We start from the raw sequence: 25,280 nt of genomic DNA on the forward strand, positions 1-25,280 counted from the left end.
ATGAAGCTAATTTAAGCTAATCACCACTTATATTTTTAGTTGCTCATGAAAAATTCTTTTAATGGTCTATTTTAGAATTTTTCCCATGACTCAGGTGGTCTATCATTTATTCAACACATAGTTATTTAGTTTTGGCTCTGTGTTGAGAACTATTCTAAACACTAGGGCTAAAAGAGTGAGAAAGACAAGTCTTTGCTTATTTGGAGCTTATGTACTAGGGAGGGAGTCAGACAATAAACAAACACACAAGATAATTTGAGGTAGTGGTGAATGCTCTGAATAAAATAAAAAATAAAATAAGGACATTGGATAAAAAGTTCCTGAAATGGGGTAAGGGCAGTAACTAGATGGGTCAGGGAAGTCTTTTATTAGAGAATATTTTAGCTTAGACCTCGTTGACAAGGATTTAGTTCATAAATATATAGGGGAAGAATAGTCCAGGCAAAGATAACAACAATGCAAAGGCCCTGGGGCAGGAATGATCTTGGAGTATTCAAGAAAGAGAAAGATGGTCAATTCCACTGAAGCACAGTGAAGAGTGGGGCAATAATAAGTGATGGAATTTAAAAGGGAGGCAACAAGTCATGGCCATGGTAAAAAGTGTAGACTTTGTTCTAACTTCAGTGAGGGTTGTTGGATGGCAATGATAAAGAGTGTATACTTTGTTCTAAGTAGAGTGAAGGCTGTAGGAAGCCACAAAGTTTCATGGTCTGATTTATGTTATTCAAAGAGTCTAACTGCTGTGTGTGGAGAATGAATTGTAAAGAAGCAAGAGTAGAATGGAGAGAGTTTACCTGTATTTAATTGTGGAATCTGCCTTCTTTCTTATCTTTTTTTTTTAAAAATATTTTATTTATTTATTTGACAGAGAGAGATCACAAGTAGATAGAGAGGCAGGCAGAGAGAGAGAGAGAGGGAAGTAGGCTCCCTGCTGAGCAGAGAGCCCGATGCGGGGCTTGATCTCAGGACCCTGAGATCATGACCTGAGCCGAAGGCAGCGGCTTAACCCACTGAGCCACTCAGGCGCTCCCCTTATCTTTTTTTTGTGGGGGGGGAGTGGCAAAGGTAGAAGGAGGGAGAGAATCTTAAGCAGGCTCCATGCCCAGCATGGAGTGTGATGTGAAGCTCAATTTTACAACCCTGAGAGCATGACCTGAGCCAAAATCAAGAGTCCAATGCTTAACTGACTGCCTTCTGTCTCATCTTTAAAAAGAGAAAGAAAAAAGAAAGGAGTGCCTCTTAAGCAGTCTTCCACAATTTCTTCTCTTCATGATTGCTCAAAGGTAATTAAGATAGGTTCACAAGTTGTATTCATTCATGGGTTTAATTCATAAGCCACAGGAAATTGAGCGTGGATTTATACACCTTAAACCATTTTCCCCATATGAAGAGGCAAAAGGCAGTCATTGAGTAACCCATGAAGAGCCAGTGGATGATCTGCTGCACCAAATAGTAGAAGGGTTGTAGGACAGACATGAAAGCTAGGTTGCTTACGGTTGGGCTCTCCTGAATTAGTTTCACAACCTGCCTTTCCACAGTAACAATGAGGAATTCCAACTGGAAGCAGACCAGGTGGTCTTCAGTGTAGGCTATGCCAGAGGTCCAACAATAGCAATGAGAATCCCTGGGATAGTTCCTTATCTCCAAGGAACGTGAGTCATTTGAAGAAGTAATGGGCCACCCAGACATTGGTATTGTTGTAGAAAGGAAGGGAGAAAGAAAGAAAGAAAGAAAGAATTAATGAATGAATGAATGAACCAGCCAGTAAGTTTTTTTATTGAAAATATTCCAAATATTGCAAATATCTTGAGCCTACTATTCATATTGCCTTATGTTCACAAGCCATGGAGCAAAGGAAAGTGAAGTTAAAGAAAATGGAATACTCTGGGGTGCTTTGGTGGCTCAGTGAAGCATCAGACTCTTGATTTTGGCTGAGGTCATGATCTCCAGGTTGTGAGACAGAGCCTTGCATTGGACTCCATGCTCTGTGTGGAGGCTGCTTAAGATTCTCTCTCTACCTGTCCCTCTGCCCCACCCTCACCCCACGCATGCACATGTGCTCTCTGTCTCTCTCTCAGAAAGAAAGAAAGAAGAAAGAAAGGTGGAAGAATCTATTTCCCCAGTGGCCTAGAGCAGGGTTGATGCAGAAACGTGTCTCTTTCCACAGCACTCCTTTGCCTCAGAGCACAGGGAACACGGAAGCTAGGGAGTGGGAAGACATGGTATTCTTAGCCTCTACTGCCAACCAAGTCTTCATCTGGTGCCAAAGGGGAAACTTTCACAGGAAGAGTAGAGGTCCCATGTTTCCCTTCTGGGATCCCCCATTCATGTTGCCTTCTCTCTCTCCCTCTAGCCAGGAATCTGTTGTGTGTTTCTTTTGCCAATATACTATGATTGTGTATGTGCCTCTACCACCAGCCCCCATGGTGGCGAGTGGAGGGGCACAAGGCCCTCCCTGCTCTGCTTTTTCTACCTTGGAATTACGCCAGATAAAATAATTTCTCTTTGTTCAGTTTTTTTTTTTTTTTTAAAGAAATGCCTTTAAAACACCAGAATGCTAGAGGTGTGTGTGTGTGTGTGTGTGTGTGTGTGTGTGTGTGTGTGTGTGCTTATAATCTTTTCAACCACCTCCGGCTTAAGTTTTTTCTCAGCAATGGTAGCAATGGTTGTTTTTTTACACTTTCCAGCCTGAAAATAATTCTCTTTGACAGGGAAGACAGAAATGAAACAGAATTTAAGAGTCTACTTTCCTCATGTCATCCATCACCCTGGATAGCTCTCTGGTTTATTTAGGTATTCACTTCTATTTTTTTCTGCTACATCAGTATAATTTACAATGGTATCATTAGAATTGTCTTTTTGAGAGTTTCCTTGAAGCACATCTTGAATTCCAGTATTCCATTCTAGGTCTGCCATTTACTACCTTGGACAAAGCATTTAACCTTTCTGTGTCTGTTCATGCAACTGTATAATGGAGACAATAATATCTATGTCATAGAGTTGTTGTGAGGATTTAATGAATTAAACATGGAAAATGCGGGACACATGGGTGGCTCGGTGGGTTGGGCATCTGCCTTCAGCTCGGGTCATGATCCTGGGGTCCTGGGATCGAGCCCCACATCTGGCTTCTTGCTCAGCAGGAAACCTGCTTCTCTCTCTGCCTGCTGCTCCCCCTGCTTGTGCACGCTCTCTCTTTCTCTCTCTGACAAGTGAATAAATAAAATCTTTTAAAAAACATGTAAAGTGCTTTTAACAATGCCTGGCACATGGAAAATGCTCAATAAATGTTAGCTGCTATTACTACTGCTGGTGTTGTTATATCTGGGACATGAGCTTCAGGTTCCATAACTTCTTCATATTACTTCAGGTTACCACCAGCCTTTCAATGTCTATTATTGCATTCAGTGTTAGACTCTCTTAGTTTCTCCTTCTTTTTTAAAAGATTTTATTTATTTGAGAGAGAGAGTGGAAGTGTGAGGAGGAACAGAGTGGGAGGATGAGGGATAAGCAGACTCTGCTGAGCAGAGAGCCTGATGTAGGTCTCAATTCAGGACCCTGAAATCATGACCTGGGCTGAAACCAAGAGTCTGATGCTTCACCAACTGAGCCACCCATGTGCCCTTCTTGACTCCTTTTTTTTTTCCCCTGTGCATTTTTTTCGGCATCAATTCCCAGAGCAACATTTGTAGGTCAATTGTACTGACTTGAGTTTGAATCCTGGCTCTGACGTTTGCCAGCTCTGTAACTTTGGAATAATAGGGATTACTTTCTTTAGCTTCTTCTTTAGTACAACAGGAGTAATATTATCTTCCCTTGTTGGTGGGGGGTTGGAATATGTGTAAAGCTAGTAAAGAGTATAACATATGATAAAAGCTCAATAATTTCAAATCTGCTTCACTTTTCAGTGTTTTTTTTGCTGCCCCAAAGTTGTTGTACTATCTGTAGGGAAAATGGGAACTCTTATTGGAGTATGATGCTCAAAATGGGATCTCTTCTCCAGTCTGACCTTCTGGCCAGCTAGGCTGCCCTTCTGAAGTTGTCAACCTTGTACCTATTCCTTGGCAGTTCTTGGCCCTTTGCTGCCCTTGAATAGCCACTAGTTATATTTAATTACTTGATACTTGGTGATTTCTTACGGTAGTGCCATCTTGAGCTGAAATCCATGTATAATTTATATCATAATCAATGTAGTTTTCAGGAAACAAATCCATACGGAATGCAAACTTTTCCTAATGATGTCATTCAGTAGTACTGAATCTAATACTGTCAGTCTGATCTACTTCTTCCCCTTGCTTTAGTTTGTCCTACATTAGCTTCTGTTTCCTCCTTGGTAAAGTGAGGATGATTACTGTACTTAACTCACAGGGTATTGGTGAAATTATGAAGATATTCAGTTACAGTGCTTCACACAGTGCCTGACTCACAGTAAGTATTCAATAAATGGTAGATATATACACATAGGTACATAGGAATATATCATAACGGATGTCTGAATCATCAACATGGACCCGTGCTCAATTCCCAATGTTGCTGATGATACCAGGGATCCCCATTTCTTCTGATTTTCATGGAAAATCTATTGCTCTTATATTCTCTCCATTCAGCACTTTGCTTCCTTGTTACATAACTGTCTTCATAACGGCATGTACTGAAAGAGTTAGTTATTTGCCTCTGCCATGGGGGTGGGGTAAGTTCCCTTAACTCTACAAATAGGAAGCTGTATTATCCCCTTTCTACAGATGAGAAAAATTAAAACTCAGGGAGGCACATCTGATGTCATTGGCATACCTGTTGAATTCCAATCTCTCCTGATCAGCGGAGCTGAGCTTCTGCTTCAAGGCACCCAACTCCTACAGTCCAGCATCCTGACTCCACACCCAGGTTATATTATCACAAAGCTCTGACGCTCTGCCTGGCTGTGGTCAGTTCTTGCTAGTCTCTTCCCACAAAGTACCAAATTCTGTCCCTTAGGCCTACGATTTGCTGGTTCAGGAGGCCTGTTCGGAATGAATCACTAATGCTAGACTATGATGTTTCTACCTTCCTGGCTTCAAGTATCCCATGCTTGGAACTTCCTGTTGCTGCTATGCTCCGCAGGGGAAATTTGCTCTCCCCTAGCTAATAAGGCTAGGTACCTTATTAGGCTAGCTAATAAGGATGAGGTACCACCCTGCCTTGGGGTTTATTCCTCACACTCCCTTGGGCCCGTGCTGTTATGATCCCATCAGGCTTTATGCCAGAACCCATGGGGAATGAGAAAAGAATACTTTCAGTCTGTGTGGATGAATCTTCTTCAGATAAGGGCCTTCCTTGAGCCTTTTAAATTTCACTATCCATTACTCCACTTAGTAAGTCTGTTATGCACCCTGGAAAAGCATTATAGAACCTTCTTTAATTATTTGTCAAGGTGGAGAAATAAATTTGCCCAAACTAATAATAATTGTGCATGATGCTCTTACCTGCAAAATTCGTCAATAAATAAATCAATATATTAAAACTACAGTCATTTCCTTTTAGACTTGAACCCATCTGGCGTAGAGGTGGATGCTTAAAAAAACAAATGTTATGGCCGTTGTAATGATTAATCGTATACCTTTTTATTTTTTTAAAGGTCTTCTTATAGGAGCAAATGTTATTGTTCTGTCGTATAGTTTTGGACTTGGTGGTGAAAATGAGCTTACCTAATGTGAAAGATACCATCAAATGCTGACATGCCAGGAAGTCTAATTTAGATATGAGCATTTAGAAATTGAAAAGAGTGCCAGTTCTGAGGGAGAATAAATGAGCCAGAAGATCAATAGTGAAGAAAGAGTGAAGCCATCTTTCCGTCTTTGTATGTGATGGAATTAAAGTAACTTCTAACTCTAAGGATTTCTGCGATGTCTCTTGCTATGGCAACTAACACCATAGAATTTATATAGATGATGAAAGAAGAGAATAAACTTTTATGTTCTGATCTATTAAATTGATCTAGATTTTGTAGATATATATATGTATATATATATATATCAAGGGATCAGGATAGTGAGGTTCTCAGCTTCTTGATGGGCTTTATTTATGGTTTGAAGTTTATTTTGGTACTGAAGAGAGCTTAAATTCAAAGAATGTTATTTTTTAAAAAAATCTCTAAATCTTAACGGAGATAAATTGCCTTACTTTTGTGAAACCCTACTCTCTGAGAGTCAGTAATTTATTGTGAAATGTTGGAACACAGGTAATTAAAGGTATAGAAGTTAGTGATCAATCATTTAACAAGTGACCAAGTGCCTCTAATGTGCCCAGCAGCATGCTTGCCATTGGGCTAAATACATTTTGCAATTTGTTCAGGTGAAACAAAATTGAAGGAGATGTCCCTTTATATCTCCTGTTAAGTATTCTTGGATAGATGTGTCTTCAAACTTTCTGCTCTAAGTTACCTAAAGCGAGTGAATCAAGTCAAGTCTGAAAGTGAGCTAGAAGTTTGCTTAATTAAAAAAAAAACCATAAGGTTTGGTGTCATGACTTAAAGATTGTCAAGAAAGCCAGGGATAGGAAAAAATAATCCAGCCAGGACTCAGATATCCTCCTTAGTCAGGAAAACCAAGTATCAAGTGATGCTAGAGAGAATGATGGGACTCAGTACACTGGCATGCCTTCCTTCCTTCCTAAAAAGCCTTCTCTTTCCTGATATCTGACAGCACTTCACATGTAAGGCTGGGCCTACTCCTGTTTCTCAAAACTGTTGGAGTGACCACCACTCAGATGAAACAGTGAACAGTCCTCAGTCACTGCTTTATTGTTTTGTTTCCCTCTGTGCTTTGCACATGGTAGACGCTCAAATATTTTTTTGGTGGATGGAAGAGCTCATTTAATGGTTGTTGAGGAGAAAGAATCAAAGACTGGAGGTAAACTGCCCTGACTGTTACATTTATTCCCCCCCTAGAAAAAAAAACTCGATTATATCTTTTGCGTTTCATGTTAGAAGTTGTATGTAGTTCATTTTAAACCACCCAAAGAGCCCAGAAAATACAAAGAACAAAGTATAAATCACCTGAAGTCCAGATATTTATGAGGCTCACGGTCTCTGCATTTGTCCGATGGGAATAACAATAGCGCTTGAATCATGTGCTTGAGGCCGGGTTAAATAAGGCAGTGCTGGGTACAACTAAATTGTTGGATAAATGTTAGTTATAATCCTCATTAGTATCATTGCCATCATCATCAAAATTAACAGTCAAAAGAGGATGGAAAGAACTAAAATTTAGTATTAGAGATGTTTCAGCAGTAGAAAAAGTTGTGCCTGTTCCTTTGAGATTTATACGAAGGGAGAAAGAAGAACTGTAGAAATAAACATGATATGTGAGGAGTAGATCAGGGAGAACATTTTAGGGGGATTTCACTTTAAGAAAATAGATCATTTCCTGACAGCAAGAATGTAGGGAGTAGTAGGGGGAATTGGGGTTTGGATGAGAGGAGAAGGTCTAGTCCCCAAGGTACCATTCAGCAATAAATTGTATGAATCTGTGCCTTGTTGCTGTAGGGAATGAAACAAGAAAGTATATTTTCCCTTTCCCCATCTCTCTCAACTATCTAGAACACTGAGGATAAATTAAGAGAGCCTTGAGTGAAAATTTCAACTTCTAAAAGAAAGAAAATGGTGTGTGGGGCAAATAGTACAGATAAACAAGTGGATGTCTGAACTATGGCTTAATTTAAAATTCTACCATAATGGCTTTTTACCGCAGCAATTAGAACAAAAATAAAGCTGGTAGTTTCAGATAAACAAAAGCTGAGTGTTGATGGGGCTCCTAAAGAAACAGAAGCTACTGATAAAAATGGAAGTTCGGCAAGCACTCCAGGGATGAAGGGCAGCCAGCGTAGTCAAAGTGATGGGCTGTTACCATGCCTCCCAGAAGAGCATATTGCCAGGCAAAAGGAATTGCATATGGGCACCATTTCCAAGCATTAATGAGTGAGAGGAAGGATAAGTTATTTTTGATATTTTTGTTTATCTTGTTGAAGAAAGAAAAACTAGTGGCTGGCAAACACAGATCTTGAGAAGTTAATAAATTAGATGTCGAGTCTCATGTTTGAAGATGGGGCTGGATAAACAGGGAGCTTTTATTAATTCTCTTGGTGAGGGGCAAATTGATATGTCTTCTGGGGGTATTTTACAGATACCTTAGGCTCGTACCTCGGTTGGCTGGCTTAGTGGGAGATAAGGGCATTTTGGTTAGCTGGACTTGTTATTGTTTTAAGTGTTATTAACTCATCTATGCAGCAAAACTTCCTGACATGTGGACACCCCTACAAGCATAATACTTCTCCAGTTTTATTCATGTGTGTGCAATTGTATTAGTGCAAGTTGAGATTATGCACTGTTTAGAAATAGTAGCAACCAAATGTTATTTTTATTTTATTTATTTTTTTTTTAATATTTTATTTATTTGACAGAGAGAAATCACAACTAGGCAGAGAGGCAGGCAGAGAGAGAGGAGGAAGCAGGCTCCCCGAGGAGCAGAGAGCCCGATGTGGGGCTCGATCCCAGGACCCTGGGATCATGACCTGAGCCGAAGGCAGAGGCTTTAACCCACTGAGCCACCCAGGTGCCCCCCAAATGTTATTTTTTAAATAGTGAATGATATGGCACTCTCCTACAGTGTCAAACCAGACCCGTTGGTCTCCTTTCAGTTCCTTGAATGTATCATGGTCTCTTATGCCTCAGAGCCTTCACATGTGCTGGTCCTTCTGCTGGGCCTGCTCTGCCTCCCTCCCCTTCTCTTTGCATACCTGAGCTTCTACCTAACTTTTAGGTGCCGGTCAAATGGCACTCCCTCAGGAAGTCTTCCCTCATCTAGATGGCCTCATAGCATTCTGAACTTGTCTTTTATAGCACTAAATACGAGTGTAGTTCATTATTTTTTAGTTCTTAATTTGATTCCATCTTTCCTACTAGACTGGCTTGTGGGGATAATCATCATTCACCCCCTAACCTCCTGGGTTCTAACCGGTTGAACCTGTACACGAAGAATGGAAAACAGTGGTCAATACCCCCAGAGATATAGGGAAAATTGTTAGAGGGCACAGACTGGACTTAAGGCTAAAATGGCCTTTCTGTTCTCTTGCCCCCTGGGCCCTGGTGCTAATATGACCAATCTACCCACCCTGGTGAGAAGCAGGAAAAGAGCAGAGTCTGTTGACACAGATGAATCCAAAAGTTGTGAGAGTACTGCCTTTCTTACAGTTGAGGCAGACAATAGAAGGGACAAAGTAAATCCTCTTTCCTGCTTTTGGAGGCAAAGGGACCTCAGTCACTGGGATAACATGGCTCAGTGAGTGATTGAATCCAACCAATCAGATTAGTCATTCCTCATCCTGTGGAAGAACTGAATGTCTTAGTAAAGAGAGAGGCTAGTAAAAATAAGAATTAGGGCTGGGGTAGGGGAAGGAAGAAATATATCTGCACATCCATCAGGCTGTAGGCCAGGGACCTTGTCTGCTTAATTTACCCACTGTATCCCCTGTGTGTTAAAGAGTAGTTGCAAAGTTTAAAAAAAAATTAAAATATGGTCTTAGCACGGTATCTGACACATTGTAAGCATTCAATATAGATTTGTTGAATCATGCATCAGCCTTTACTGGATTACTGACTCATGGCTAAATGGCCAATCAACCTTTGCAAAAGACATGGTTATTTACTGGAAAATGTGAGGCAGGAAATCTGGTTTGCTACTTGGTGTTTGACCTTGATCAAGACACTTAGGATCTCCCTTGAATCTCAATTTTTTTCGTATGAAATATAAGGTGGTTGAACAAGCTTGATTGTGATTGGTCCTGTCTAGCTCTAGACTGTGATTCTAAAATGCAAAGTTCAAATGCCCTTTGTTTTAACTAAGCAGAAAAAACCTCAGGGCAAAATGTAAATTATTCTTCTTAAGAGTTATATAGCTGAAAAGTTTCTTTTTTTTAAGATTTATATATTTATTTGAGAGAGAGAAAGAAAGAGAGAAAGAGTCTAGGAGAGGGGTAGAGGGAAAGGAAGACAGAGAATCCCAAGCAAACCCCCCACTGAGCATGGAGCCCAACATGGGACTTGATCCCACAACCCTGAAATCATGACCTGAGCCCAAATCAAGAGCCAGTCGCTCAGGCAGCTGAGCCACCCAGGTGCCCCATGACTGAAAAGTTTTCTAAAATCAATCAGAAATGGCAAGTTTTGAAGAGTAAAGTCTAATTAGAAATATAAGAAGCTACAGGTGATTCTGAAAAGAACCCAAAACAAATGCAAAAACAATTTCTTTTTTTTAAGTAGGTTCTGAGCTCAGTGCAAAGTTCAACATGGGACCTGAACTCACAACCCTGAGATCAAGACCCGAGCTAAGATCAAGAGTTGGGTGCTTAACCGACTTAACCACCCATGTACCCTGCAAAAACAGTTTCTTAAAAAAGGGCAATTAGAAAGTGTTATTAAATGTAATTAGCACAATGATTTAAATCTCAGGTTTTTGCCTTGCACAATTTAGTAACCAAGGATAAATCTCTGTCAATTATTCCCCCCCTTCAGTTAAACCACCGAGGTTAAAAGCAGTAAGCTCTAGAGTTATTAAAGGGTTACAGGGAAAGCTATTAGTTATGTGGCTTCTCTTTATTCAACCTGCAGCCCAGGTTTACATGTAATGTATGTGACTCATCAATTTCTGAATTAAGGTACTTAATTAATATCTGGCATTTTTCCTTTTATCTGAATGCTTTACACACAATTACAGAGAGTGTATATATTTAGAGTCTTTTCTTGACTTACCCTTAGTTACGAACAATAATTTTCCATTTTATAATTGTTGAGGCTTCTATTAGCTGAGATGTTAGTAGTCAGGCAGAACTTTCCTGAAGTTCTGAATTTATGATTATTCACAGAAAAATATTTTGTTTTTTAATTTTTTATTATTAAACATGCTATTTTATAAGCCCAAATTAATGCTTTTAGCAAAATATTTTACAGATACTACTATGTTTCAGGAATAATGATAGACATGGAAAATACAAAAATGATTAAAACCGTCTTTGGTTTTAAGGAGTTGGCAATCTAATGGAGGATAAAGTCATGCAAAAACATAATTACACTAGAAATAAAACATTAAGTTCTTGAAGTTGTCATGTATACAAGGTGCTATGGGAGTACAGAGAAAGGATTGAATAATTCTTTCCCAGGGAGTCATGGGGAAAATGCCATTTGAATGGGTATTAAATAATGCAGAGGGAGTGAATATATTCCTAACAGAGACAACAGTGCATACAGAGGAAAGGAGCTAGTAAAAGGAATAATTTGTTCAGGAAACGTGAGAAGAATAGTTTCTTCGGTATGGAAATATTTACAACAAAATGAGAGAAGATTGACATCTTTCATATATAAAGAGCTTTTAAAATTCAGTGAGAAAAGATGAACACCTCATTAGAAAAATGGACAAACATTAATATAAAATATTTCTTGGACACTTAGTATATTTACAAAATAGTAACAATGATATACTCCCTGACATCATGGAGCTTGCCATCTATTGGGAGACACACGTAAGTAAATATAACAATTACAATTTAGTGTGTTGAGATTATAGTCAGAACACAGAAGAGGCATCTAATTCATAGTTGGGGCGCCAGAGAAAGCTTCCTGAAGAAGTCAAACTTCTAAGTTTTAAAGGCAAAAAATGGGTAGTATATAGACAGACACAGAAGTGGGCTGGGGGTGAAGGGGCAGAAGAGTAGTCTAGTCATAGCAAACAACGTATGTGAAGACCTGGAACTGAGAGAGAGCATGGTATATTTGGGGTAAATGAAGGCACTTAATATGGCTGCAGCAGAGTACATAGAGAGAAGTCAGATAATGCAAATTTTGAAAACTATGTGCAGAAGTTTGGGTTTTCTTTTTTTCTTAAAGATTTATTTATTTATTTGAGAGAGAGAGTATGCATGAGTGGGTGGAGGCGCAGAGGGAGACAATCTCTAGCAGAAGCCATGTTGAGGGCAGAGCCCGACATGGGGCTTGATCTCATGACCCAGGAGATCACGAGCTGGATCAAAACCAAGTGTCTGACACACTCAGCTGACTGAGCCACCCAGGTGCCCCAGATGTTTGCATTTTTTTCCCTTTTTTCCTTTAAAGATTTTTAAAATAATTTATTTGACACAGAGAGAGAAGGAGAAAGCACACAAGCAGGGGGAGCGGCAGGCAGAGAGAGAGGGAAAAGCCAGCTCCCCGCTGAGCAGAGAGACCCATGTGGGGCTCCATCCCAGAACCCTGGGATCACAACCCAAGCCAAAGGCAGTCACCTAACCGACTGAGCCCACCCAGGTGCCCCAAGTTTGTGTTTTCTTAAGGAAGGCATTGAAATGTTCTCGGTAGGAAGGCAATACTATGATAGATTTGGGCTTTAGCCAATCTGATTGACTATAGTGTGGAGAATGGATTGGAGTGGGCAACATGTCCATTTAAGAGGCTTTTTCTGTAACCTAGTAGAAAGATGATGGTGGAATGATAAGGAGGGCATCAGTGGTAATAGAGAAAAGTGGATGGATTTGAAATTTATGTAGAAGGTAGAATTGTTAGAACTTAGTAATTGATATGATGTATCAGGAGTGGTGATAAAAAGAAGTAAGAACAGCTTTGGAAATTAAGATGATGAATATTGTTCTGGACATGTTGATTTGTAGGTGTCTAAAGGAAATGGAAATTTCTGGAATTTACTTTTATGAGTCTGGAACTCAGGTGGGAGGACTTGTGGAGATAGAGGTATGGGAATCATCAGTCCTGAGTTCATCTGGAGACAGTTGAGTATTGTAATAATATAAGAGGGCTAAGACAGAACCCTGGGATAGAACTCTGCCACATACAAAGGAAGAAAAATTCTCAAGATGAAAAGGAATGGTTGAGAGGGTAGGTAAGAGGAAGGCCAAGGTATTGTTGTGTTATGGAAACAAAGGGTGGATAGTGTTAAAAAAAAAAGTAAATGGTTAACTGTATCAAATGTTGCTAAGAGGGGTGCCTGGGTAGCTCAGTCAGTTAAGCATCTGACTCTTGATTTTAGCTCAGGTCATGATCTGAGGGTCGTGAGATCAAGTTCTTCATTGGGGCTCCACACTCTGCTTATCCTAATTACTCCCCCTACTTGTTCTTTCTCTCTCTCTCTATTGTAAATAAATAAATAAAGTCTTTAAAAAAATGTTGCTGAGAGGTTGTATAAGATAGTAGCACTGAAGCGAGTCCTTTAGGTTTAGTAACAAGGAGGTTGACAGTGGTCTTGCGGAGAACAGTTTCAGTGGAGTGTTGGGGGAGGCATCTAATGTGTCTTCCAGTGGGTGGGAAGTGAAATGATAACAGGAATCAGACAAAATAGCATTAACACATCATTCACATAACAAGAAATACAAAGGGTCAAGAAACATAAAGAAATTCTATCTCTTTAGTAAAAAAACAAAAAACAAAAAACAAAAAAACAACAAAAAAAAAAAACCAAAACAACCCCCCCCCCAAATAAAATGAGACACTATTTTTGGCCAGTCAAGTTGACAAAGATAGAAAACTAATAATATACTGTCATTCACCACTTGGTGGAAGTGTCACTTGATACAATTTTTTTTAAATTTTTTTTTTTAAGATTTTATTTATTTGATAGACAGAGACCACAAGTGAGCAGAGAGGCAGGCAGAGAGAGAGAGAGGAGGAAGCAGGCTCCCTGCTGAGCAGAGAGCCTGATGCGGGGCTCGATCCCAGGACCCTGAGATCATGACCTGAGCCGAAGGCAGAGGCTTTAACCCACTGAGCCACCCAGGCGCCCCTTGATACAATTTTTGAAGGTCATTTGGCACATCAGAAATTTTAAAAGTGTGAGTATCTTTTCAGGTCACAATTCTGTTTCCTCCTTGGCATAGAGAGGGATACATGCTCCTCATCATGCCTTTTCGTTCTTGTGTTCTCTACTATCACCACCTAATAGCTGTTTGGAGCTGAGAATGGCAATAATTCCAAAGGGGGAAATTTTTCTCGTTCTGCGTGTCTCTGGTTGTTACTGCTGGTGTTTTGTATGTTCATACTCAAGTGAATGGTTTATGGGTGTGCTGGGATGCCAGGTGAGATTGTTAGGAGTGTCATCTGCTGGAGGACATGCCACCTCAGGCCTTTTAGAATACAGAGTAAGAGGGGCGCCTGGCTGGCTCATTTGGTAGAACATGCGACTCTTGATCATGAGTTCAAGTCCCACGTTGGGCGCGGAGCCTACTTAATTAAAAAGTAAAAGTAAGGGGCACCTGGGTGGTGCAGTCTGTTAAGCATCCGACTCTTGGTTTCTGCCTCATGTTGTGATCTCAGGGTCCTGAGGTCAAGTCCTGGATCAAGCTCCATACTCAGCATGGAGTCTGCTTAAGACTCTGAAAAGCAACCTGAGGGTTTTGAAGGGGCGGGGGTGGGAGGTTGGGGGAACCAGGTGGTGGGTAATAGGGAGGGCACGTATTGCATGGAGCACTGGGTGTGGTGCAAAAACAATGAATACTGTTACGCTGAAAAAATAAATTAATTAATTAAAAAAAGAAGATTCTCTCTTTCTCCCTCTACACCTCCTTCCCCACGCACCCTCTCTCTCAAATAAATAAATAAACAAATAAATCTTTTTTAAAAAGTACAGAGTAATAATAGAGAAGGATAAAAGTCATGCAGAGAGCCAGGCCACCCAAATAATTTTCTGCCACAATTTCTAAAGGACTTGGGATGTGTTGCTTGGCAGTAGGAGCAATAAAAGAGAAAGGAAAGCGAAGAGTTCTTGAGGAATTTTTTCTTCCAATTATCCAAATCTCACATAAGGAAAGAGGTAAACTAGTTAGCAAGAGGTGTTTGTTGAAGTTAGCCTCACAAAATCAAAATAAAGCCAAAGATAAGCTCCATCAGGACAAGGATTCATGTCTGTTTCACGACCTCATTGTTACCACCTAAAGGAAAGCCTGGGAATAGTAGGTACCCAGTTAATAATGGCTGAAAGTACAAAGAACATTGAATGGGAAATTTGATAAGCTACAAAACCAGAGGAGTGAAGCGTGGATTGTTGACAGTTTGTTGAAGTTTATCTTTTTCATTGTTGCTCTTATTTAACAACAAACATGAAATCTGGAGGCATCTGACTGCGGTTGCTTTTTTGTTTTCTTCTTTCCCTATTCCAGAATGAGAAAGCGTTAACTAGAAATCAGAATGGCTTTGCAGATAGATGGTGATTTTAGACTAATTTTGTCATCTGCTGTGTGGAGAGAGGAGAAGGGAGAGCATTATGCAGTCACGAAGCTTGTGTTAACATTAATTGGTGATTATTGCAATGTGCGCTGCAGCTTTTACTTTTTCTAAAATGCAACCATCTGATTAGTTAGCTCCATTTGGAGGAGAGGCAGTCACAATTACAGAAATAGGACAAATGAAAGTGTTTTCAACAAGTTGCATAAGAATACAGCTTCTTAAGGGTTGTTTTTTTTTTATAGCAAAATTGGATATAGGAACCCTTCAAGTGTACATGGAGGAAATTACAGTACATTTTGATTATCTCTTGGCTCTCACCTTTTTCTCCTATACCTCATAATTCTATTTAAATAATAATGGTTTCCATACGAAAACTTTCACTGTTGTGAAGCCAACAAGACGGGGACTTGATGCATCGGTTAGCAATGCGGTTGTATGATTAACAGCAAAAAGAAAAAAGCTGTGCTGGCTTTTTGGACTCTGATTGCCAGCATTCTATAGTTTAAACTGTTGACTCCTTGTAATGATTGATGGTTTGAATTTTCCTGATGCAAGACTCTCGTGGTTTTCCACCTACATCTTTGGCTTCTTTCCTTCTCTCTTGTGTGTAGATTCATCTTATACTACTACCTAGCCAGTTTTAGAATCTTTTCTCTTCTCACTCTGTGCTCTTTCTTTTGGAGATCTTATCTGAATTATCACCTTACTCCATGACCCAAAATTTTATCTCTAACACAGGTTATTCTCTTCGAGCTACCTACATGATGTATCTTCTTATTCTAAAGGCAGTCAAACTCACCATGTTCGAAAATAAGATTAAAATTTACCTCTCCAAATAATGGTCTCTACCAAACATGTCAAGCCAAAGTCATCTCTGATACCTGTCTCCTCTCCTTTCCTTGCCCCATCCAATCTGTCACTAACTCTCTCCATTTCTTCTCTTACTGTCTCTCAGTTCTGTTTCTCTTTGGCCCTACCACCAGAGTCTAGTGTAGTTTATACTCGTTCACCTTCAAAACCTTCTAAATTATCTTCCTGCATCCACATTTGCCCCATTTCAATCCATTTTCTGCAGTGCAGCCATTTCAAAATACAGATATGAACATGTAATTCTCCTTGCCACTGATCTTGAGAAAAGTTTAGAAGTTTTAATAAGACCTAGAAAGCTTTGAATGATCTGAACCATTCTCACCCTCTTCAGTGTGCTCTCACCTTGCACTTTCTTTAGCTCTTTGTGCCCCCAACTGCACTGGCCTTCCTTTAATGCCTGGTCTCTCTAGGCTACATCCTGCCACAGGACCTTTGAACATGATTTTGTCTTGGCTAGGAATGCACTTGCTTCATTTTGTCTGGTCAGCTCACACTCATCATTCAGATCCAAACTTATTTTTCTTTAAGAACGATATTTATGACTTCCTTGATTTGTCAGCTCTCCGCGGCTTACATTCTCCTATTCCTCTGTGTGTCCCTTTATTATGCTTATCACCTGGGTGTGTGGCTGGGGCTGGTGGGAGCTCCCAGCTGGCCAGGGTGGTGGCAGGGTGGAAGGTGCTGTCACCTGGGTGAGGGACAAGCTTTTGCTTTTCCTTTGTGTCCTCACACGTTATCTCCGGGAATGAATTCCGTCAGCTTTAGGAAGCACCTGGCTGCTGCTTTTACTTGTGATTCAACCCCGTTTCGTACTTACTGTTCCTTGACTATGTTCTATACTTTTCCAACTTGGTGCCCACTCTGCAGGGTAGAGCCTCCTCTTCCTTTTCCATCTGTAAAGATGCTACTTTCTCAATAATAATAATAATCAGAATGTTTTGCTAGTCGCTTACTTTGTGCAAGGCTACCTCTATTTTGCCACTCAATTCTCACAACAGTCCTGTTTTGTACATTCTAGTATTAACTCCATTTTACAGATGAGGTAAGTGAGGCTCCAAGAGGGTAAGCAACAGCATCAAAAGCGTGGAACTGTAGGAGCTAGAGTTTGTGCAGAGAAACCTGACAAAACTGGTTTTTCATGATATGTTCTACTTGGTGAAAAGACACTTCAGTCATAAAGGCTTTTTTGATGCGCTCAACAAGATGTGATCTCTTTTTGCAACTTTATCTGCATTGTGTGTATGCTTCTTTTATGGTAATTATCATATTCTGTGCTTTATTATGAATATGTGAATTCCCGTGAAGCAGATAATAAGGTCTTTGAGGGCAAAGACTATATCTACTCACTGTGCTCTACCCTTGAAAGACTTTAGGATAGAAAGTCAACCTCTATTATGTAAGAAGGTTGAACCAATCAGTAGTTGCACATTTTTTAAATAAAGATTTTATTTATTTATTTGAGAGAGAGAGCACAAGCAGGGTAAGGGAGAGGGTGAGGGGGAAGCAGACTCCCCGCTGAACAGGGAGCCCGATGCAGGCTCCATCCCAGGAACTTGGAATCGTGACCTGAGCTGAAGAGGGTCATGACCTGAGCTGAAGGCAGACACTTAATGGACTGAGCCATCCAGGTGCCCCAGTAGTTGCAAATTCAAATGAGTATAGGGTTAAGAATGTAACAAATGACCGAGATGGCCCATTTGCTGTGATATACCGAAGAATACGGCCCTATCTGGTGGGAATAGCAGCTGTTTGATTCCTCTTGATTGTGATCACACTGAATTGTGTGTTGCCTTGTGTTGCCAGTTCTTTTGATTTTTCAAGGGAATTCAGAAATCTGGATTTTTTCTTTTTTCTTTTTCTTTTTAAAAAGATTTTATTTTTAAGGAATCTCCACACCCATCGTAGGGCTTGAACTCACAACCCCAAGATCAAGAGTCACATGTTTCACCAACTGAGCCAGCCAGGTTCCCCCAAAATCAGGATTTTCAGATAAATAAAGTGATATCTCCTGCTTTTTAAGTGTTGGGAGAATTAAAACATAGACTAGACCGCTATGGGGTAGTTCATGGCCAACGACCCGTAGATACTGTTTCTGCTCTTCTTACGATTTTATTTATTTATTTGACACAGAGAGAGAGAGCACAAGCAGGGGGAGTTCCAGACAGAGGTAGAGAGAGAAGCGGGCTCCCAGCTAAGCAAGGAGCCCAACATGGGACTTGATCCCAGGACCCTGGGATCATGACCTGAGCCAAAGGCAGCCGCCTAACCAACTGAGATACCCAGGCGTCCCTTCCTTCAAGCTCTTATTTTATACAATAATGATTCTATGTAAATGAATATTCTAATGCTATCAAATTTCTTCTAGAAATCACTGCTATTGTGAGAAGTATCTTCTACAATGTTTGAGAGTAGGAAGAAAGAGAGAGAAGAAATATCAAACCCCCAAAGTTTCACTAATGTTTTGGAAGAACACACATATATTTGAAAGAACAGTATCTGAGTGCCCGTTCTATAATTATCTGTGTATTTATAAGCATAGATTAGATGTAATTTGCATATGTATCATTGAATATGCATATATTTATTTTATATACAGAATCTACAGATTTACATTACATTTTACATTTATGCAAATTTACACTTGAATTTACCAAACATGTAGATTCATGTCAGAGATTTTTGAAAAATTAAAAAAAGGCTCAGATTCCATTTTAGCTAAAAAGGGTTGAAAACTGGACAGTGATCTCATCGCTTTGATAATCCAACTCCCTAAACTAGCCAGACCTTGGAAAATGAGCAGCTTAAACATGCTTGTGCCTGTGCTAGAATTTGAAATGACTGTTTAATCTGTTTTGGTCCTAACTTGTATAGTAAGAATATTTTTGAGAAGCTACATGTTGATGGGAATGAAAATGAACTAGATCAGTCACCTTCAGTACAAGCAAACTAGAAACTCTTTTCAAGTTAAGCTCTATTGCAAGAGCTGAGTTTCTCAGGTCACCAGAGTCTTATACTGAAAAACAGTCTAGATCAACATCTACAAATAGGTGTAAAGAGCCTATCGTGGATGTGGCCCGGCATGAAATACTGTGGGAATATTGAAGAAAGGTAACATGTTCAAGGAGTCCAAGTTTGGTCAGTCTTGAGCAAGAATGTAAATATTTGGCACTATTTTGTTAGGTTTTAGGGATTTCCTTCCTGGATTGGCTTTAGAAATAGGCTAGACATTAATCTAGAAGATGCTCAATTTCTTTTCAATTTGTTGATTTTTTTTTTTATGTTACAATTTCTTTGGGGGTAAGAGTATTGTGTTAAAAGCACATAACTTCAAACTTCCTTCTTTTAGAGTTTCTTCTAGGTTGCAGGTTGCATTTTTAGCACAAAAGTAAATAGAGGTGGTTATATATTAGCCAGAGGAATGACTACAGGAAGAGAACATAATATAATCCCCTTGACATTCTGTAGATTAGAGAATGTTGGAGCTGGAAAGGACTTTAGCAGTTCCTTAGCAGTTGTCTTACCCTCTTGGGGAGTTAGATTAGGTATCTCCAAGACCTTTCATAGCTCATTTGTCAAATGGGGCAGCTGAGGCCCAGGGTCAGAGTTTACATTTACTGTGGATCAATCTTTCAGGGGAAAGGGAGTTGAGTCTTAAAATACCAAAATGAGTTCATCTGAACCCATGAAAAATTTGCAACAATTTATGTGGCATTCCAAATGAATGGGGCAGAATTGGTCTAGTACTTGAGATCCTAGAAATAAAATTTTCTAGCACATCTCTTTATTTAATCATAAATTCTAACATATCTTGTGCATCTCTGTGGAAAGAAGCAAACCAATTAAACAGAAGCGCCTAGCTCAGTGCTGAGTTCATTGCAGGCTTTCAACCTATATGTGTTCAGCGACCAGAGGCAGTGATGCTCACCATAGATTTCTATTTAGTTTTTCATGTTTCTAATCTAGATGTCTCACTACTGGCAGTGGAAGTAACTTTGTGATATTCAGAGTGTATTTTCTTTGACCTAAGGCTACAACTCTTCTTTGAGGCAGAAACTAATTGAACAATTCATTTTGGTATTTTTTTAAATCATGAAACTGCTGCAAAAGGGATATTTGACTGCTATATAATTTTGTCAGATATATGAAGAGAAAAAGCAATTATTTGCCTGGATTTTATGTCCTATTAAAATTAAATAAATGCATAAAAAACATAAATAAAACCTCATTGAATGTTGGAATGTCAGGGAAGAGAATGAAATTTGTGTCTATTATTTTCATTTGTTCAGCACAGCTGAGAATAGGAAACTGGTGCTATTAAGTTTTAATCTTTCTCCTTTCACATCAGAATAGTCATATATATGATTTTTTAAAAATTCAGCGGGGAAACTGTATGTACTTTAATATTAATTGCTACTAAATTGATAGTATTTCATATGAGCCATTTAAAAATTATGAACTTTGCTTTTATGTTCATCTTTCCCATAACTGCCAGGATAATCTCTTACCAAGAGTATTTTCATTATATTCATCTCTTGCTCAAAAACCTATAGAGAATGCCTATAGCTTTAGTGTTCTGAGTAGGAGTTGTAGAGACAGAAGTTCTGGGTCTGATCCTCTATTTTTTGCTGGCCATGTGGCTTTGGGAATGCCATTTTTTTCCCTCTGAGGCTCAGTTTCCTTATAAACAAAGTGGGGAAATATATTACAAATGACAATATTGTTGTGAGGGATACATGAGAAAATGTCTAAAGCTCTTCGCAGAGCACTTGGCCTGAGGTAAGCCCTGGTACATACTAGGTATTCAATAACTATTGATTTAATTAGTTGATAGGTATCTAATGCTTAGAAGATAACATGCAAATTTTTGATCCTACCCTGTAAGAACTGGCTTCCATGTTTATCCCAGGCATCAACACTCTTCGTTTGTTATGGCTTAGTTAGGATAGGTCCCTTTGTCTTAGCCAGACTGAGTTCCTTTCTGCCCTTATATACTACTCGGCTTCTTGGTCCCATGCTTGCACTGTTTTCATTGCCCCACAGAAAGTGCCCTTCACTCTTCAATGCCACCGTATTTCAATTACTTTCGTAATGTTGCACGAAACTCACCTTTTCCAGGAAATTGCCTAATTAACCCCATTTGACTTAGGTCTCACCATTATTCTGGTTCATCTCAGCACTCACGTAATCAGTCTGTATAATCCTCTGCACCTGCAAGCATACAGTTTTGCCTTGTTCTTAATTCATTTTCTGCATATTTCGCTCCTTCTCCAGCCAGTTTCAAAGCTCTTCAGTGGCAGTGAGGAATGCATCTCCTACTTTGTTTGCAACAACACCCTTTCCCATATTACCCTTGGCCTTTAGTTTCAAGAAAGTTGCAAATTTTGCTGAATAAATGAATCAGTGGTATTTCATGAAATTGCATTTTGCAGCTATGGAAAGCCAAACATCAAGTGGATGCAATTTCATGCTTATGACCTAAAGCAGCCAACCGGGCATTCTGACAATGAACAGATATTTGTGATTATTTTCATATTTTCTGCAATGAGGTTCAAAGAGCACACTTCATTATGTGACTGCAGGGACAGTGGTTAGCCTAGCATATGACATCACAAAATGTTCTACTGGTACAGAATGAGTGTACAATTTAAAACAATGATATAGCTGTGTGACCTTGGGCATGTCGATTAACCTTTCAGGTGCTTTGTTTCCCCATCTATAAAATAAATGAGGGGTTAGGTTCTGTTATCTCTGTCTGCTCTCAGTTCTATCATTTTCAGGTTTTTAAATCATATACTATGGCCTCAGTTGGTAGTGTGACAGTGTGTATATGATGTGAATGGTTATTAAGTGATATCTATCTCAGTGGTCATTGACTGGTGACCTTTGAGGGTGCCCAAGTATATATTAAATATATGTAGCTTTTTTCTTGGGCAGATGACATTTGTGATCTATTTCCTAAGAAACCACATGGTTCTAGTGATAAGATAAACAAGATTCAGTATTTTCTAGCAGGCTAAGAATGAAGAGGGAAAGAGAACCAGAAGAGGTTTTAATTCAAGAATAGATCGAGGCTTAGGGAAAACAGGGTCAGAATTTGCTTTACCAATAAGGAGAAGTATCTTTCCCCATTCTCTCGCTCCCCTTCACTCACCACACCCCAGAGAACCACCTTCCCCAAAGAAGAATTTATCATTCACTAGAATTCAAAATATCATAAAAATTCCTATTTTTTAAAAGATTTTATTTATTTATTTGACAGAGAAAGATCACAAGTAGGCAGAGAGAGAGAGGAGGAGGAGGAGGAGGAAGTGGGCTCTCTGCTCTGGGTGGGACTCAATCCCAGGACCCTGAGATCATGACCTGAGCCGAAGGCAGAGGCTAAACCCACTGAGCCACCCAGGCACCCACAATTCCCATTTTTAAGAACAGAATCCTTTTTTAAACATGTAAAGGGGTGTCTGGGTGGCTCAGTGAGTTAAGTTTCTGCCTTTGGCTCATGTCATGATTCTGGAGTCCCAGGTTGAGTCCCATGTTTGGCTCCTTGCTCAGTGGGGAGCCTGCTTCTCCCTCTGTCCTTTCCCCTGCTCATGCTCTCTCTCTCTCTCTCTCTCTCTTTCTGTCTCTCTCAAATAAACACAATCTTTTTTAAAAAAGAGAAAACATGTAAAAATTTTATTAATACAGGAAAGTAGAAGGACATGTAAATTTATCACAATGAATATAAATCCCTTGCAAAACTGCCAGTGCCCTAGGTTAAGGAGATTAAAGAACCAGAAGAGAATTGTGAGGAATTTATTCCCCAACACCAACCCAAAACTAAAAGATAGGATATATTGACCAGTCTAGTTCCATTAAAACATTTGTTTCTAATGACTGAGTGAAAATTACTTATTTGAAGACATTGTCTTTCAAACCATGCACTTTTTTAAAAAAACAAGAAGTCTATGTAATTACAAAATTATGTTTTTCCTGAAAATAGATATCATTTCAATGAGTAATGAGTAGACAGAGAATATATATGGTATAAAAGTAAACCTTCCATAATGAGAATCAGTTTTGGAGTTTTGTCATGTTACAATAACCTATCCTGGCTTCTCAGAGCTTGGCTCTTTATGTAGCACACCAAGCATGTAGTTCTTCAAGCTGTGATATGAATGATCTAAATGGATTATATTTATGTATCCCTCATACATAAAATAACCACAGAGACATGTTGTTGTATCCACACGACTTGACAAATGGAGCCCAAAGGAAACCGAGAAGCAAACTGAGAAATTTGTCCAAGGGTGTTTTACAGCATCAAAGGGGCTACATAAGCCTTCTACCAAGACTGGAAAAAAAAAAAGAACAAGTCACTGTGAGGTCAAGAGCATGTATAGTTAGAGCGAAGCTGGAAGGTAAAGGGTTGCTGGAAGCATAAGGGATAGAGGTCAGATAATAGGATACTGGAGTTAAGGATTTCTGATGCAGAGCAGTTCTGGTGATGGCAAGGTCTTCCTTGCTTCCAAGGGCTTCCATGGCTGTGAGTGGGTAGAGAGAAGTGAAGGTTAATGACACAGGTGCTGAGGTTAAGACTTCTATATGTAGGGTGTTAGTGGACTGACTGTCCATAGGGATCTTTATTGACTGGATGAATAGTGAGCAGCTATTCTGTGGAGATATAGCCGTAAATGAGGAAAACACAGTCCCTGACCTCATAGACCTTCTATTCTAGTAGACAAGATAGACAGTTTAAACAAATCATTACAAGAAAGTATGATGGGTGTTACTTTTCAGAAACCGTAGAAATACATTTAGGCAAGGGGGTTTCGGTATTCTGGTAGCTAATGATAAGGGAATTATCTTTAGGAAGCCTTCCCTTCCTCATTTTTCTATCATTTTTGGAGTAAGAATAGGCTTTCAGTTATAGATGAAAATAAAATAGACTCAGAAATTCAATAATTTGTTTGCTGTCATATAGCTAGTGAGTGGTAGAGCTAGCTCTGTCATAGTTGTAGTTCTGCTATGGCTGTGTAAGTTGACCAGAGCCCATCCTTCTGGCTGATTATGACAGAAAAATATGGAAAAAACCAAAACCTGCTATTTGAGGACTCTAAAAAGTTAATAGAAGCAGTAAGGTTATGGAGTGGTGTCAAAATTTGGAGAAGTGACCCGCATGGGGGTGAGTTTCCATTTTTCCCCCTTGTGCTCCTTTGTGCCTAGAGTGGATCTCAGTCACATAGTCGTGTGGTGGTGTTGGAAATAAAACTCTGATAGAGAGATCATGAACTTTCTGGCCAGAAGAACAAAGGATAGGAGCACCACAAATCTGGATAGTATGGGAGGAATCACAGTAGGAGAGAGCTGGAGAAGAGGCCTCTGAATTGCATATAAGTCTCAGCCAGACTCCTGAGCTATGCATGCATGGGATGGACCATAATTAGCCAAGCAAAGGCTCTGAGCATTGGAGTGAGATTAGAATCATCCACACAAATCTCACATCAACCCTGAACAATACCTGCATGGTACAAATCCAAATAAGCAGAGCACCTTCTTAAAGAAAGAAAACAAGATTTAATTTTTGACAACTTTATTGTACTTTACATACGTACAATTTATCTGTCTTAAGTTTAAAATTCGGTGATTTTTTAAATGGAAATCAAGGACCATTTCCATCACCCCAGTAAGATCTCTTGTTTCTGTTTACTGTTAAACTCTGTTCTCAACTCTAGCCCCTGAAAACCACTAATCTGTTTTTTTGTCTCTGTAGGTTTGCATTTTCTGGACATTTCATATAAATGGAATCATACAATATGTGGTCTTTTGCATCTGGCTATTTTGACTTAACATGTTTTTGATATGTATGTATGCATATTTTGTTTCTTTTTTAAGGATGAAAAGTATTCATTGTATGGTTATTCCACATTCAAAACTAAGATTTGACCTGTCAACCATCTAAGGCAAGACAGAATATATGGTCTAAACCTAACAGGGTGATTACCTGAGAAAACAAAACAAAACAAAAGTCAATGTTCTCCAAAAAACTCAGAAGTTTCAGGACCTTGAGTCTAAACAACTTAATAGTCAAAATATCTGAGTGACTATGTATACTAGACGTATTAAGAGTCTGGAAAATATGACCAATCCTCAAAGGAAAAGACAATCAGCAAATGCGAACCTTGAG

The 25,280-nt window shown here is 39.4% G+C and overlaps 1 pseudogene; it reads left to right on the forward strand.

The window, feature by feature from the left end:
• The window catches only part of LOC123934720, a 127,805-nt pseudogene that overhangs the window by 100,902 nt on the left and 1,623 nt on the right, over positions 1–25,280 (forward strand).

The sequence above is a fragment of the Meles meles genome, chromosome X, assembly GCF_922984935.1.
Source record: "Meles meles chromosome X, mMelMel3.1 paternal haplotype, whole genome shotgun sequence".
NCBI lineage: Eukaryota > Metazoa > Chordata > Mammalia > Carnivora > Mustelidae > Meles > Meles meles.